The sequence below is a fragment of the Carcharodon carcharias genome, chromosome 9 (assembly GCF_017639515.1).
Source record: "Carcharodon carcharias isolate sCarCar2 chromosome 9, sCarCar2.pri, whole genome shotgun sequence".
In the NCBI taxonomy this organism is placed as follows: domain Eukaryota; kingdom Metazoa; phylum Chordata; class Chondrichthyes; order Lamniformes; family Lamnidae; genus Carcharodon; species Carcharodon carcharias.
Window position 1 is genome coordinate 138,414,982 of NC_054475.1, and position 16,250 is coordinate 138,431,231.

Consider the following 16,250-nt stretch of genomic DNA (forward strand, 5'->3'; position numbering starts at 1 on the left):
ACGGTTTGAGGACTCTGGGTCTATACTCGATGGAGATTAGAAGGATGAGGGGGGATCTGATTGAAACTTACAGAATACTGAAAGGCCTGGTTAGAGTGGACGTGGGGAAGATGTTTCCATTAGTAGGAGAGACTAGGACCCGAGGGCACAGCCTCAGAGTAAAGGGAAGACCTTTTAGAACAGAGATGAGGAGAAACGTCTATAGCCAGAGAGCGATGAATCTATGGAATTCATTGCCACAGAAGGCTGTGGAGGCCAGGTGTATTTAAGACCGAGATAGATAGGTTCTTGATTGGTAAGGGGATCAAAGGTTGCAGGGAGAAGATGGGAGAATGGGGTTGAGAAACTTATCAGCCATGACTGAATGGCGGAGCAGACTCGATGGGCCGAATGGCCTAATTTTTGCTCCTGTGTCTTATGGTCTAAGTGGCTTTCAGGGCCATGTCTTCACTGGAGCAGCCCTGGGCTGCAAGCATTCAGAACTGTATGGGTGACTGAGGTTTAGATAGAGTGCCCGGGGTGAGGAAACAGTGAGGTAGTGGCATGGTGGGCAATTCAGAGGCCACCCGCCAGCAAGACAGTATGTTTACAGTGGCTGCATGATTAATGAGCCAGGATCAGGATGAAACAGCGTGAAAAGCCACCATTGTGCCCAACGGGTACAATGTTCTTTTTCCCATCCGCTACTGCACTTAGTGCAAAACTGGGATGATTCCAGCCTTTGGTTGGCAGGCTGGAACATCACCACTGTGTGCATGGGATTGACAGATGGATCGATAATGCATGGAAGACAGTTGTAATTGAAATGGAACTTGATAGGCTGAATGTTGACATAGCTTCCCTACGAAAGAATGGATCACTAAGAGAAATACTTCACACTTTCATCTGGTAGGGGAAGAGTTCAGAGGAAATGCATGATCAAGGTGTAGGTTTCGCTGTAAGGAACTCTCTACTCTTGAAGGCAGAGCACACTAAAAATAGTTCAAAACATATTCTCCCCATTCACCTCTCAACTCAAACAAGACCAGTTATCCTCATGAGTACCTTTGCTCCAACGGTGTGTTCCACTTCATAGGTGAAAAACCAGTTCTATGAGGAGTTTGACATTTCTATCAGCAGAATCCCGAAGTCAGAACATATTTATCAACTGGGATATTTCAACACAAGTGTGGGTGTGGATCATGAGGCATAGCCTCCTGCCTCAGACATCATGATCTGGGAAAGATAAATGAGAATAGACAGAGACTTTTTGAGGTTATGAGATTTGTGTAACTAACATTTTTTTTCAGAACAAACCATGCCAGATGATGTCCTGGAGATATCCAAGATCAGTGCATTGGCACCAGCTGGACCTGATCATCACCAGATTTGACTCTCTGAACAGCATTCTCAACACCCACATCTAGCACAGTGCTGACTGTGATATAGATCACCCCCTGGTGTGCACCAGAGTTAGGATGCAACACCTGAGGTTTTTTCATTCAAAGCAGAAAGCCCTTGTATCAATGTCAGCCATAATGTCTAACCAGATAATACCAAAAGTTCCTTGACTCAATTGAATAGGCGCTCTCCAGTGTTCCTGGACAGAGTGCAAAGGTGAGATGGAACATACTTCAGGACACCATCTACAATATCACACTCAACATACGGGAAGTAAAAATGGAAAAATACTGACTGATTCAAGACAATTGGCACTGAAGGAACCTGGCATTGAAGCCAAGTGGTCCGCTGTTATTAATTGCAAGAGAGATCCGAGTGAGAAGATTTGGAATGCATTAAGAGCTGCTGGAAATAAAGTCCAACGGACTGTTAGGCGTTGTGCTGATAACTGCTGGTTACAACTTTGCCAGAATATCCAGATGTCCTTCAACTCATGGAATTGCTAGGGGCCTGTATAAAGGGATCAAAATGTTAACAGGTCCATCATCAAAAAGTACTGCTCCATTGAAAACAAAGACAGAGGAGGTCATCACCGACTGCAATAAACATTGGAGAAATGAATGAAACACTACACACCAGGGAAAACAGTGTCACCGAGGAAGCTCTAGGCACCAGAGAAAGCCTATCTGCCATGGCAGAGCTTGATATCAAACCCACAGCGGAGGAGCTTAGCAAATGACTTGCTTGCCATGGGCAAAGTTTCAGGTGCTGATGCTAACTCATCAAGTGGCATTCCTACAGCCACTGCACAACCTTCTCTTTCTCCACTGCAGGGAGGGGGCAGTGCCCCAGGATATGGATGTTGCAAAGATTGTGACCCTGTACAAGAACAAGGGCGACCGCCGCAATTGCAATAACTATCGAGGCATCACCCTGCTGAGCACTGCAGGAGATGTATTTACCCTTGTTAGGCTGTAGTTCCTGGCTGAACGCATCTACCCTGTATCCTAGTGTAGTTTGAAAACTGGAGGATCTACAATTGACATGATCTCCTCTGTCCAGCAACTGCAAGAGAAATGCTGTGAACAATGGAAGCTACTAAATATTGCCTTCGTCAGTCTCAACAAGGCATCTGAACATGTGAGCAAGGAGGAACTATTTAAGTTGCTGGAGAAAATTGGCTGCTTGCCAAAGCTGCTCAATGTGATATCCTCTTTTCAAGACAACATAATGGATAAGGTCAGCTATGATGCAGCAGCATCACAACCCTTTGAAATCTGTATTAGCGTCAAACAGCGTTGTGTTCTGGCACCGACACTCTGGCATATTCTTCTCTTTGTTGCTCACGTATGCTCCCAGGTCATCAACAGAGGGTGTCTACTTACATACTAGAACTGATGGAAAGCTGTTTAGCTTTCTTGCTTCCATCTGCCCTGGCTTGGCCACATGCATCGGATGGATGACAGCCGTATACCTAAAAACTTCTGTATGGTGAACTCGTCACTGGGTCATGACCTCCTGGGCACCCAAGCCCCTGCTACAAGGACACTGCAAGCGAGATATGAAGATGACCTCTGGAAGCTGACTGTTTGGAAGGGCATTGGAAGAGGGGAACAGAAACAAAAAGATCAGCTGGCCGAGAAGAGGGAGCAGAGGAAACGGAGGCCAGTAAATCATGCAGCTTCTCAGATAACTGCCTTCCTTTGCAGCAAATGCAGCAGGGACTGCCATGCCAGAGCAGGGCTCCTGATCCATGCCAGGTGATGCTTAACACAGATGAACAGCATGGTGCAAGCCATTTTCTTACAAGATGGCAGGCTGCCACCACACATGAATAGTGTACTGGCAGAAGAGCATTTGGATAATAATTCTAACTCATGCTCACACAGTCCATCTGGACCCAATACTATGTTCCTGCCTGACAGCAAATTTCTCATGGGTGGGATTTTTCAGATGCTTCCCCAGTTGACAAATCCATTTAGCTCAAGATGGCACACGTGACTAATGAGATCAGTGTGTCTGGTGTTAGTAACTTTCTGAACGAGTTGAAAAAATCCAACACCTCACCAGAAATGGGTAATTTGCATCGTAGCTTTAGTTTTAGATTTTAGAATTACAGTATAGGATACGCATCAAAATTTCAGATTCGTGTACTCTACCCTTGTCTTATATCGAAGGGTAACTTTTTGAAGTAAAGGCAGATAAGACTCATATCATTTGGTACTCCTTCATTTTATTCTGTCTTTCAGTTAGTCATTGTACAAACTGATATTCATTGGGTCCTGGTGTAATACAGCCTCCTTATATAAATCATGAAATAGCAGGCATCAAATACAAAAAACAAAGCAGTAGTCAGCTCCACTTCTATTGTATAAATGTCACTTCAATCCAGGAGGGATGTTGTATCCTCTTTTAGATTGTCATTGATATATTTACATTTCAGTTCCCCTATAAATCTATCCATCCCTTTCCTGGTTTGTCAGTTTGAATTAAACTAATTTTTTATAATACAAACGTAAATTTGAATTATTGTCTTTGGAAAAAAGTCGAGGATTTTAAAACATTATTATTTACAGGTGGAAAAACTCTATGGGTTGTAAGTTAACAAGAGGGCAGTGGACTCAGCCCCCCTGCATAAAAGTCGGGGGCAAGCATACCTGCACATAACCAGCTTGCCCTGCAGCCATTTAACTTCCATCTGGCCATTAATTGTCTCGAAGTGGGCCTCCTGCCCCCTTTGGAAAGGAAATGCCACCTCAAAGAGCAGTTGGCCAATCAAATGGCCAGTAGCTTTCTTGTCCCAGCACCACCACTGGGAGTGAGGGCCATGGCCGGGACCACATGCAGTCCCGATTTAAAGAGGAGCCATTGAGCCCGGACTTAGGGGAGTCGGGGAAAGGCTAACATTCTGGCTTAAGTGTAGCCTGGAAATGAGAATTACGCTAGCAAATGAATGCTCAGTAAGCTTGTGATATTTTCTTTCTCTTCATTACTTAGTGGAGACATCCATTTAAATTAAAACAGCTAACACCTGTTGTAAAACATGGAGAGAGGAATTTGAATTTGTTAAACTTATACAATAGTGTAACTCAGTGTCCTTATTATCTTATATATCTATTATGCCTGTCCATCTGTTTGCCATTTTATTTGTCTAACTATTCTTTTATTTTTATGTGGATCCTCCAACTCCCAGGCCTCTTTAACATCCTCAGTTTTCACTCCATCTTACAACTTACAGGGTGTGTCATGCAGTGCTGGCTGTGGCTCTCCAGTTTCTCAGTTACAGATTCACATAGGCCTACATACTCAAATACAAACACCCAAAAGGATTTTTTTCAACAATACTAGAGCAGTTGTAATAAATATGGAGAAGCTATACATGAACAAGATGATGCCATCATCTCTCTCATATATAATACTGTTAGGTATTAGAACTCTTTTAGTTATAAACAGTATAATCATGGTATTTATATCACCTTTGAGAATAATAGCATCCATATTTTGACTCATGTGTATTTCAGGATTAATTGGAATCAGTTTGAAGATCAGTGAGAAATGTTAGTCACCAATTACTCAACAGCTTTTCTGTCATTATTACTGCTACATAATGAATCCCCTGTATTTTCAGTTGCCATAGCAAATATAGGGGTGAGAAAGGAAGAGTAGTTTAATTAGTAATTTATTTTAACTGTGTTTCTGCAGATTAGGTGCCACATCTGTGCCTCACACTCCTGCTTGATGTCTTCACATTTGTTTTCTATTGATTCGGTTGCCCTGTTTTATAGTAAAGCTGTGTTACTGTGTTTAATTATATACACACCTAAATTTTTCCGCATTTTCTTTATTCGCTGTCAATACTCAAAATTTTCAGCTGAACGCATGAGCAAGTATAATACATACGTGCATGTGTGATGCTTTGATGAATCTAATATCCATGTTCAAAGGTGTATGTACAAGTTCTAATTACCTAAAGACTTCAATGTTTAACAGTGGATAGATTTTCCCAGCAATCAGAATTTATTGATTTGCTCACTGACCTATAATTCAACAATAACAACTTATATTATCATATGACAATAAAAGTTCCCAATGCACTTCACAGGAGCATTAAAAAGCAAAATTAGATACAGTCCAAAAGGCAATATTAGTGCAGATGACCAAAGAGATAAGGTTTTGAGGGGCAACTTAAAGGAAGAAAGAGAGAGAGATTTTGGGACAGAACTCCAGAACTCAGTGCCTAGGCGACTGACAGCACAGTCACTAATAAGAATATAAGAACTAGGAGCAATTCAGCCCGTCGAGCCTGCCCCGTCTTTCAATACGATCATGGCTGATCTCATTTCGGCCTCAACTCCAATTTCCCACCCTCTCCCCATAACCTTTCAACCTGTTACTAATTAAAAATCTGTCTATCTCCTCCTTAAATTTATTCAGCGTCCCTGCATCCACTGCACTCTGAGGTAGTGAATTCCACAGATTCACGACCCTTTGAGAAAATTAATTCCTCCTCATCTCTGATTTAAATCTACCAACCTTAGCCTAAAACTATGGCCGCTCATTCTAGAATGCCCCACCAGGGGAAACATCCGTTCCACGTCTACTTTGTCTATCCTCTTTAGCATCTTATATGCCTCAATTAGATCTCCTCTCATCCTTCTAAACTCTAGCGAGTATAGACCTAAACTGCTCAATCTCTCCTCATAAGACAACCCCACATCTCTGGAATCACTCTAGTGAACCTCCTCTGACCGCCTCCAGTGCAACTACATCCTTCCTCAAGTAAAGAGACCAAAACTGCGGACAGTACTCCACGTGCGGTCTCAACAATGCCTTGTATATTTGCAACAACACTTCCCTATCTTTACACTCTATTCCTTTAGCAATAAATGCCAAAATTCCATTTGCCTTATTACCTGCTGTACCTGCATACTAGCTTTCAGCAATTCATGCACGAGGACACCCAGATCCCTCTGCACTGAAACATTCTGAAGTTTCTCTCCATTTAAATAATAAGGCACCTTTTTATTCTTCCAACCAAAATGGATAACCTCACACTTATCCACATTAAACTCCATCTGCCAAATTTTGGCCCATTCACCTAACCTGTCATATCCATTTGTAAATTTCTTATTTCTTCATTGCAACTTACTTTCCCACCTACTTTGGTGTCATCCGCAAATTTAGCTATAGTACCTTCTATCCCTAAATCCAAGTCATTAATATAGATTGTAAATAGTTGGGGCCCAAGGACTGAACCCTGTGGCACCCCACTAGTTACAGCTTGCCATCCAGAAAAAGACCCATTTATCCCAACTCTCTGCTTTCTGTTGGTTAGCCAATCCTCTTTCCAAGCTAGTATATTACCCCTAACTCCATGTGGTCTTATCTTGTGTATTAATCTTTTGCGCGACACCTTCTGGAAGGCCTTCTGGAAGTCCAGAGATACTACATTTACAGGATCCCCATTATCCACTTTGCTTGTCACATCTTCAAAGAACTCTAGCAAATTAGTCAAACACGATTTACTCTTCATAAAACCATGCTGACTCTGATGGATTGCATTTTGACTTTCCAAATGCCCCATTACTACTTCCTTAATAACGGATTCCAACAATTTCCCATTGACAGACATTAAACTAACTGGTCTATAGTTTCCTACTTTCTGCCTCCCCCACTTTTTGAATTTAGCATTTTTCCAATCCACTGGAATCTTTCCAGAATCTAGGGAATTTTGGAATATTATAGCCAATGCATCCACCATCTCCACTGCCACTTCCTTTAAGACCCTGGGATGTAGACCATCAGGTCCTGGGGACTTGTCCCTCTTTAACCCCAATAGTTTGCTCAGTACTTTTTCTCTAGTGATGGTGATTGTGCTAAGTTCCTCCTTCTCTATATCCTCTGCACTACCTGTTACTGTTAGGGTGGTACTAGTGTCCTCCACCGTGAAAACTGAGGCAAAATATTGATTAAGCGTCTCTGCCGTTTCTGCATTCCCCACTAATAACTCCCCAGTCTCACCCTCCAAGGGACCAACATTCACTTTAGCTACTCACTTTCCTTTTATACACTTGGAGAAGCTTTTGCTATCAGTTTTCACATTGTGCGCTAGTTTTCTTTCATAATTTACCTTTGCTCTTTTTATTTTTTTTTAGTAACCCTTTATTGATATTTAAATGTTTCCTAATCTTCCAGCCTGCCACTGACCTTTGCAATTTGGTATGCCTTAGTTTTTGCCTTTATGTTATCTTTAAATACCTTGCTTAGCCATGGATGCTTTTTCCCCCTCTTACCATCTTTCTTCCTCTTTGGAATATATTTTACTTAGGAGGAATTGAATATCTCCTTAAATACCTGCCACCGTTCATCAACTGTCCTACCTTGTAGTTTCCCTGCCCAGTCCACTAGGGCCAAATCTGCTCTCATACCTATGCAGTTACCTTTGTTTAACTCCAGAACACTAGTATGGGACTTAAGTTTCTCGCTCTCAAACTGAACTTGAAATTTTAGCATGCTATCATCACAGTTCCCTAGAGGATCCTTTACTATGAGATCATGAATTAATCCTATCTCGTTACACAAAACCAAATCCAGAATAGCCTGCTTCCTGGTTGGTTCCACAATATATTGGTCCAAGAAACAATCTCTAATATACTCTATGAACTCTCCCTTGAGGCTACCTTTGCCAATTAGTCCAGTCTATATGCCTATTAAAATCACCCATGATTATTGTCATGCCTTTCTTACATGCTCCCAGTATTTCCTGGTTTATACTGTGCCCTACTGCTAAACTGTTTGGGGACCTATAGATTACTCCCACCAGGAACTTCTTTCCCTTGCTATTTCTTATTTGTACCCAGACTGACTCTACGTCTTGCTCTCCAGTGCCTATATCATTCCTCACTATAGCACTGATCTCTTCCTCTACTAACAAAGCTACACCACCTCCTTTTCTTTCCCGCCTATCCTTCCGAAACACTGAGTACCTTTGGATATTCAACTCCCAAACCTGTTCCCCCGTAACCACATCTCAGTAATCGCCACCAAATCACACCTATTTATCTCTATTTGTGCTGTTAACTCATTAGTTTTATTCCGAATGCCATGTGCATTCAGATACAAAGCCTTTAAATTTGCCCTATTGTTAATTTTCCCTACTCTTATATGATTCTTTGGCACAATATGGCACTCACACACTCTGTCCCTTCCTTTCACTTTTTGATAACAAACAGCCTCGTCACTAACCTGCACTCTTACCCTCTCCTTAAACTTAGATTTTTTATATTTCCATGCAACTGAACTCTCCCCCCCCCCCCACTATTTAGTTTAAAGCCCTATCTATGACCCTAGTTATGCAATTCGCCAGGTCACTGGTCCCAGCCTGATTCAAGTGGAGCCCGTCTGAACAGAATAGCTCCCTCTTTCCCCGGTACTGGTGCCAATGTCCTATGAATTCAAACCCACTTCTCCCACACCAATCTTTGAGCCATGCATTTACCTCTTTAATCTTATTGAACCTGTGCCAATTAGCTCATGGCTCAGATAGTAATCCGGAGATTATTACCTTTTTGGTTCCGCTTTTTAATTTAGCCCCTAGCTGCTCGCATTCCCTCAGCAGTACCTCTTTCCTTGTTCTACCTATATCGTTGGTACCTACATGGACCATAACAACTGGATCTTTCCCCTCCCACTCTAAGTTCCTTTGCAGCCCAGGTGAGATATCCTTAACCCTGGCACCAGGTAGGCAACACAGCCTTCGGGACTCTTGATCCTGGCTACAGGGAACAGTATCTATTCCCCTAACTATTACTATCCCCGATTACAACTACATTTCTCTTTTCTCCCCCAACTTGAATGGCTCCCTGTACCAGTTTGTTCATCCTCCCTACAGTCGCCACTCTCATCCACACAGGAAGCAAGAATCACAAACCTGTTGGATAAGGGCAAGGGCTGAGGCTCCTGCAGTGCTACTTCCTGGATCCCTCTACCTGCCTCACTCATAGTCACACCCTCCTGTCCCTGACCACTGGCCGAATTTAAGGTAGTTAATCTAAGGGGTGTGACTGTCTCCTGAAACACAGCATCCAGGTAACTCTCCCCCTCCCTGATGTGTCGCAGTGTCCGAAGCTCAGACTCCAGGTCATCAACTCTGAGCCGGAGTTCCTTGAGCAACCAACATTTGCTACAGCTGATAGTGAAGCAATTAAGATTGGAGATGCTCAATGTTTCATTGTGTGGAAAGGGTCTTGATGGGGCTCTTCGGAATTATCTATTCTCCCAAGTCTGTCGTTTCTCAAAATCATTACTCTTTATTTACAGCAAGTATTTACACATTTAGACCTCTACATGAGGTTGGAGCTTCTCCTCCTTCCAGATCTCTTGTACTTCTCAGTCATGTGATCTGACATCATGATTACAGCAGCATCATGTATGCTTCTGATGTTAACCCTTTACTTCACACTTTTTTTTGCTATTTAATAGTGGCTACAAGCTTTGCATGATACTTTGATAAATTTCAATAGTAGTTATTGGATTTAATAATACATTATTGGTATTCTGCTGATAGTGATGAAAAGCGTGTATTCTTTCAGAGAAGAAACATTTACTCTTATATAGAACCTTATCACATTACTCAGAAGTGTCACAAAACACTTCATCTTGAAGTATTTCTTGTTATACAAAGAAATTTATCAGCCATTCTGCACACAAGATCCCCAAAACAGCAACAAGCTGAATGACCAGCAATGCCTCTCAAGTATCTCAACCTTTCTGATAAAACTATAGGAGCTCAAGTTTTCTTGTAATAGAAAAGGGAAAAATATTCAGCCCATGATCAAATAAGAGAAATGGTGAAATCTATACCTATGAATGATGCACCTTCCCAAAGAAAAGGGAAAAAGCAATAAACTTGTTGTTAGACTATAGTCATCAGCAATATCCTTCCATCCATGTGAGATGATCACAGAATCTCTTACATGGACATGGGGTGATGGACATGCAGCAAGTCCGTTGGGGTGAGATAATTTCATATGGTGCACTTTTGCTGATGGCTGAAGTGACCAGTCCATGAGAGGCAGTATCTGCCACCATCATCAGTTATCTAGTGTTGTTGTGGGGTTATCTGGTATTGCTGTGGATTGGTGTTTTCAGTGTTAGCACCTGTTGTCAAGGCACTGTAATCATTAGTCATCATGGTGGGACATGCCGGCCCACAGGTGATATCCCCAGTTTCCTCTGTCATTGGCAAGTGTCTCCCCAGGTGTGAAAATCAATGTTTAGGGCCTTCATGTCACACACACAATCATCCTTGAAGTGATGTTCTGGGTTCTTACTGGTCTTCTGACTCCAGCTATTTCAAAAAACAGAAAATTCTTAGGAATGTGTCCGTCTTCCATTCTGCGAATGTGCCCCGGCCAACAAAGTCTGGACTCTTGAACCCAACCCCCTCAACTCCCTCCCCTGAGACCCCTAACCCTGGATATATCTGACTTCCTCGGCATGATGGGACTGCCTGTGATCCCAACAGTGGCCACCGCTCCTGACTGGCACTGCTGGACTATAGAGCTGCCAGCCAATCTGATTGGCCAGCAGCTCTCTGAGGCTGGACTTCTTCTTGAGATAGGGAAAGAAGTCTCACCATAAAGCAATTAACACTGCCCCCAGTGTTTAAATTGCTGTGGACAACTGTTAGGATCAGGTGGGCTCCCCCCACCCTCCCCACCTTGACTATCAGTTCCACCCATTGGTCAAACCCCGAAATCATCCATCTAGTCCTTATGTAAGCTTGACACTCTATGTTTACATCCATCATTTCAAAATTGTGTATCCAATGCAAGTAATCTTTAATTACATGGAATTGATATAAAGTCTTGAATCTGCATTCACTTCCTGTTATCTAACACACAGGAAAATTGGGAAAGGTACCCTACTGCCATATTCCCATTCCAACCTAGATTTTTCTCTCCCCGATCCAGTAGGGAAATTGAGTACCTGCCTTGACCTTGGATATCAATGAATTGCAGCCACTGTTGTAATAGAGGAATTATGAGGAAATTGTATTGTCCTGAATTAGACTGGGATAAGACAGAACCATCTGATCAAAACAGCATGCATCCATTTAATCACTGTATTGCATGCTTGACTAGGAAGAAAGCAATGCTGAATCTGTTTCTAGGTGAAGAAATAAAATAAATAAGTGACCTGAATGCAGGAGAATATATGAATATTAATTAGGTTCATGTTTAAATTAGGTCAAGAAAAAGAGGAGTCATTGTGAAGTCGTAAATTATTTTATTTCAATGGCTTTACAGGGATGTAACACATTAATTGTTGGACAAAATTTAAAAAAAAACAAACACTGGACCAGCAGTGGATGTTCTTAAAGTATGAGTGATAAAATAAATGTTTAGGAGAAAACTGAGAGCTATAAAAAGCATAGAAAGAAAGCACCGGAAGAAATTAGGAAAACTAAGAGGTAGAACTAAAGAGTCAACTGCAAGGGAAATAGCAAGGATATTTGTACATGCATGAAAGGAGGAATGAATTTGCATGTTCTTGCTCAGGACATCTCAAAGAACTAGGTAAAACTTTAAGGTTAATCAAAGAAAGGCTGAGACTTTGTGCCATCTTGTAATTGAGAAAGATGTATTAAATATCTTTCAGATTTTGCAGGAGGTGAAAATAAACTTGAGTGTCTAAGGATGACATGCATGTGTCAATACTAGAATTAATTATTCAAAAAAATCCAGAATTAAAAAAGTTAATAAAACTGAAAATAAAATGTCACCAGGCAGGTAAAATATGCATTTCATAATATTGTAGGAGATTGGGGAACAGCTGGTAGAAGCACCAACCTACATTTTTCAAAAATCTGTGGAAATAGAATTGGATTAAAGGATGGGAAGGCAGTAAATATTACACCAAGATATTGAAGATATTACCTCTGGAGATATGAACAGGTTGCTGATTATTTGTTGTCTGTGTTACACTATCGCAAAAAGTCTTAAGTAATCTTCTAATGACCATAATGTGGGTTTAATTTGAAGAGTTTTTGCATTATATCAGTTATTTGGACACAGGCAAAGGAGAAATAATATTGAGGACATGGCGAACTTTGAGAGAGAATACAGGAGGGCATAGGCTTTCTAGCAGGGAGAATAGGTGCTGAACACAGTATATTTTGGGAAAAAGAAAGGGAAAGGGACGTATACCCTGAATGGATTTAATTTTAACAGAGGTTTATACATGGAGTATTGAATTGGAGTAAGGAATGAATTTCTACAAGACATTATTGGCAAACATTTGAAGTATCTAATGCAGTTCTTGCACTCCATTACATAAGAAAAAATTGCACCATAAATAAAGTATAACACAGATTCCAGTTGGCCTCTGTTAATTTATTTTTATTCTTTCGTGGGATAGTGTGCATCACTGGCTAGGCCGGCATTCATTGCCCATCCCTAATTGCCCTCAAGAAGGCAGTGGTGAGCCACCTTCTTGAAGTGCTGCACCACAGTGATGTTTGGAAGGGAGTTCCAGGATTTTCACCAAGTGACAGTGAAGGAACTGCGATATAGTTCCAAGTCAGGGTGGTGAGTGGCTTAGGGGGGAACTTGCAGGTGGCGGTGTTCCCATGCAACTGCTGCCCTTGTCCTTCGAGATGGTTTGGAAGGTGCTGTAAAAGGATCCTTGGTGAGTTGCTGCAGGGCATCTTGTAGATGTTACACATTGCTGGCACAATGCATCATTGGTAGAAGGAGTGAATGTTTAAGGTGACAGGGTGCCAATCAAGCACGCTGCTTTGTCATTGATGGTGTCAAGCTCCTTGAGCTTTTTTGGAGCTGTACTCATTTAGGCAAATGGAAATTATTCCACCGTACTCTTGACTTGTGCCTTGTAGATGGTGGACAGACTTTTGGGGAGTCAGCAGGTGAGTTACTCACCACAGAATACCTAACATCTGACCTGCTTTAATATAAAAGCAAAATACTGCAGATGCTGGAAATCTGAAATAAAACAGAAAATGCTGGAAAAACTCAGCAGGTCTGACAGCATTTGTGGAGAGAGAAACAGAGTTGACATTTCAAGCCCATATGACTCTTCTTCAGAGCTATAGAGAAGTGGAAACATGATGAAATTTATACTGTTTAAGGAGGTGGAGCAGGTGAAGCTGGATAGAAGGCCAGCGATACGTTGGGACAAAGGAGAGATTGACAAAGATATCATGAACAAAAGGACAAAGGGAGGGATAATGGTGGTGGTAAGATCTAAAAATGGTGGCATTAAGGTAAGAAAGCAGAATGTAATAATAGCAGGACAAGGGTAAGCAGTGTTCTTTCCAGAGAAAATTCTCCTAGTGACAGAGTACCATGCTTATTTTCAATAAAATTAATTGAACTGTCTTTCTACATTCTCAATTTCAACTTGGTTTGTTTTCTGAAATAATTCTATAAGAAATTAGAAGTTGTTTCCTCAAATGGTCTTTCTCCTATTCCTCTTCTGAACATGTTCATTCCTTGCTAAGGCTTTGTTCCAAGATGCAAATCACCCTATCAAAAAGGATCACATCCCCACGCGATCCCAACAGATTGGCATTTATGGCATTGGTAAAGGGACAGTAGTCAGGAGCAGGAATCCTGGATGTTTTTTTCTTATTCCTACTCCAGGATAACTATTGCTAATGATAGTGTCTGTGGAGAAACATGCATGTTCATATAATAACATTGCGTAGCATAACGTACAGGCTTATACACCAACAAAAAAAAATGCAAGATTCAAAGCATAGGTATTTTACATCAGAATTGCTGCTATTTAAAAGTTTCAGTCATGTTCATACCTCCTAAGGTCATACCTTTTAAATATAAACAATTTAACCATCGACCATCATATCCATAAACAATTATCAAAAGTCAAGCTATCTTCTGCGACTTGAGCGTTGAGTTATTCATTTACGTTGGGATGAATTGCATGGTAAATTTGAAAATGAACAAAATGAGAAGGTTTCCTGAGTTGTCTATTTGTGGCAAAATCATAATGTGGAGTAGGCTCCCTCCACCATCTCCCAGCCAGACGATAAGGGAGATTGGAAGATAATGAAGAGTATTCCCAAACTGGCAAAGTCCTCAGTTTCCAGTTGGCAATTTAGATTGCTAAATTGTCAAGTTCCCAGCATGTACAGATAACACCTTTTTTTTCACTTCTTTTCCTATTTAAAATGAGATATTCCTGGAAAGTGTGCCGGCAGCCTGACTCCCGCTGATTATCTGACACAAAGCTAATTCAGAACTGCATGGCTAGTGAATTGTACCAGATGCTGGATATTCAGAAAACAACTGCTTTTCCTGCTGGACCAATTAAGATCCCAGATCTTGTGAAAACTAAATGCACCACATTCGGCTATATTTTGACTGATTAAAATAAAACAAAACCTCAAGTCGCATGAAAATTCCAATGGATAAATTTTAGGTTAGGATAATGGGAGTTCAGGTAATCAAGGTTCCACAATTAGCACACAGAGGAAATTACTCCCTAAAAGATGCAACATTTTAACTCCAGCCCCGCCCCCTGCCCCCCCAAAAAAAACAAAGTTTAATCAGTTGCATTTGGATTAAAAGAAAGTCATAATCTTTTATTTGTTTTCAGTGGTCTGGCAATTTAATAATGCTAGAAATTTAAGCGAGAACACATACGTCAAATGATGGAATTGGCGGAAATGAGCAAAGATGTAAATAAGCCTCAAGTGAAATGAATATTTCCAACCTCAGGCTAGCTCGTACATTGGGTGGAATCTTATGCTGGCAACAGGGATTTCAGCTGCCAACTGGAGAGCCAATGAGATCCCTGCATCACCTCTTTTTGGGAAGGCCCACCAGTAGTATATGCCAATCAACCAGCTGAAGGGCAACGATGGGCTATTCCCTGGGATCAGGACCTGGCTACTGTGAGTTAATGGCCAATCAGAAGCTGGAAACTCTTTTGAACTGCAGCACTGCTGGGAAGGCGGTAGCTGCTGCTGGAATGATAACCACCTGCAGTGAGTGATGGTGGGAGGGATTTCATGGGTGGGGATTGCAGGGAAGGAGGGCGTAGGGGAGTTGGCAACGGGGTGCCCTTCCCGATGCCGAGTCCCTTGATCAGGCACGGAGTGACTTTGGACAAGGGGCCTCCCATGGGAGTCAGCAAGCAAACACTGGTGTGTTTGCTTGTTGAGCACGCTACCTGGTGAGCAGCCCCACCCCCTCCCCCGGCCCATCTGCTGCTGGGTCAATACCACTTAAGGACCTGAACTGGCAGTGGGACAGGAAGGCCGTCCACCAGTTTTCCTGCCACGTACTTTAATCAGGGCGGAGATGGGAAGGTAGTGGTGTCCCCCGCGCCACCCTGCTAATGCTTCCTGCCACAAAAATCACCAAGTGGGAGGGCAAAGGGTCCTGCCCAGTGGGTAGTGCAAGCTGAGTCCATGAAGAGTTAAAGTTGAACATGCAATTAATGCTATTAGAAATTCAGAGTTGAAATTGCCTAAGTTAGAACACCCTAGTTTTAACCATGTCAAACTCGCTACTGGTGATATGTTTTGTCTCTTTAGTCTCAATTGGACTGACTGCTGGGCCGAGAACCTGTCAAACCAAAACAATGCGTTCTGTCAAGATTCAGCCCTAAGTATCTCTGAAGATGTATTAATTCAAGTAATCATCTCTTTCCAAGTATAATTTATTTCCTCCTGTCTGCTGTTTTTTCTGTAAAGAGCTGAATAGAATATGAAATATTTCACTATTAGTTCTGACTGAGCTGATACTGAGAGTGTGAAAAATTGAAATCTCGAACTATCACAAATGTTCCATGACAAGGTCTACAACCCTGAGCTACAGAGA

The 16,250-nt window shown here is 41.8% G+C and overlaps 1 protein-coding gene across 1 annotated transcript in view; it reads left to right on the forward strand.

Moving 5' to 3' along the window:
• Positions 1 to 16,250, forward strand: part of tenm1 (teneurin transmembrane protein 1) — an 873,954-nt gene that overhangs the window by 588,116 nt on the left and 269,588 nt on the right. The gene's annotated exons all lie outside the window — the stretch shown is intronic.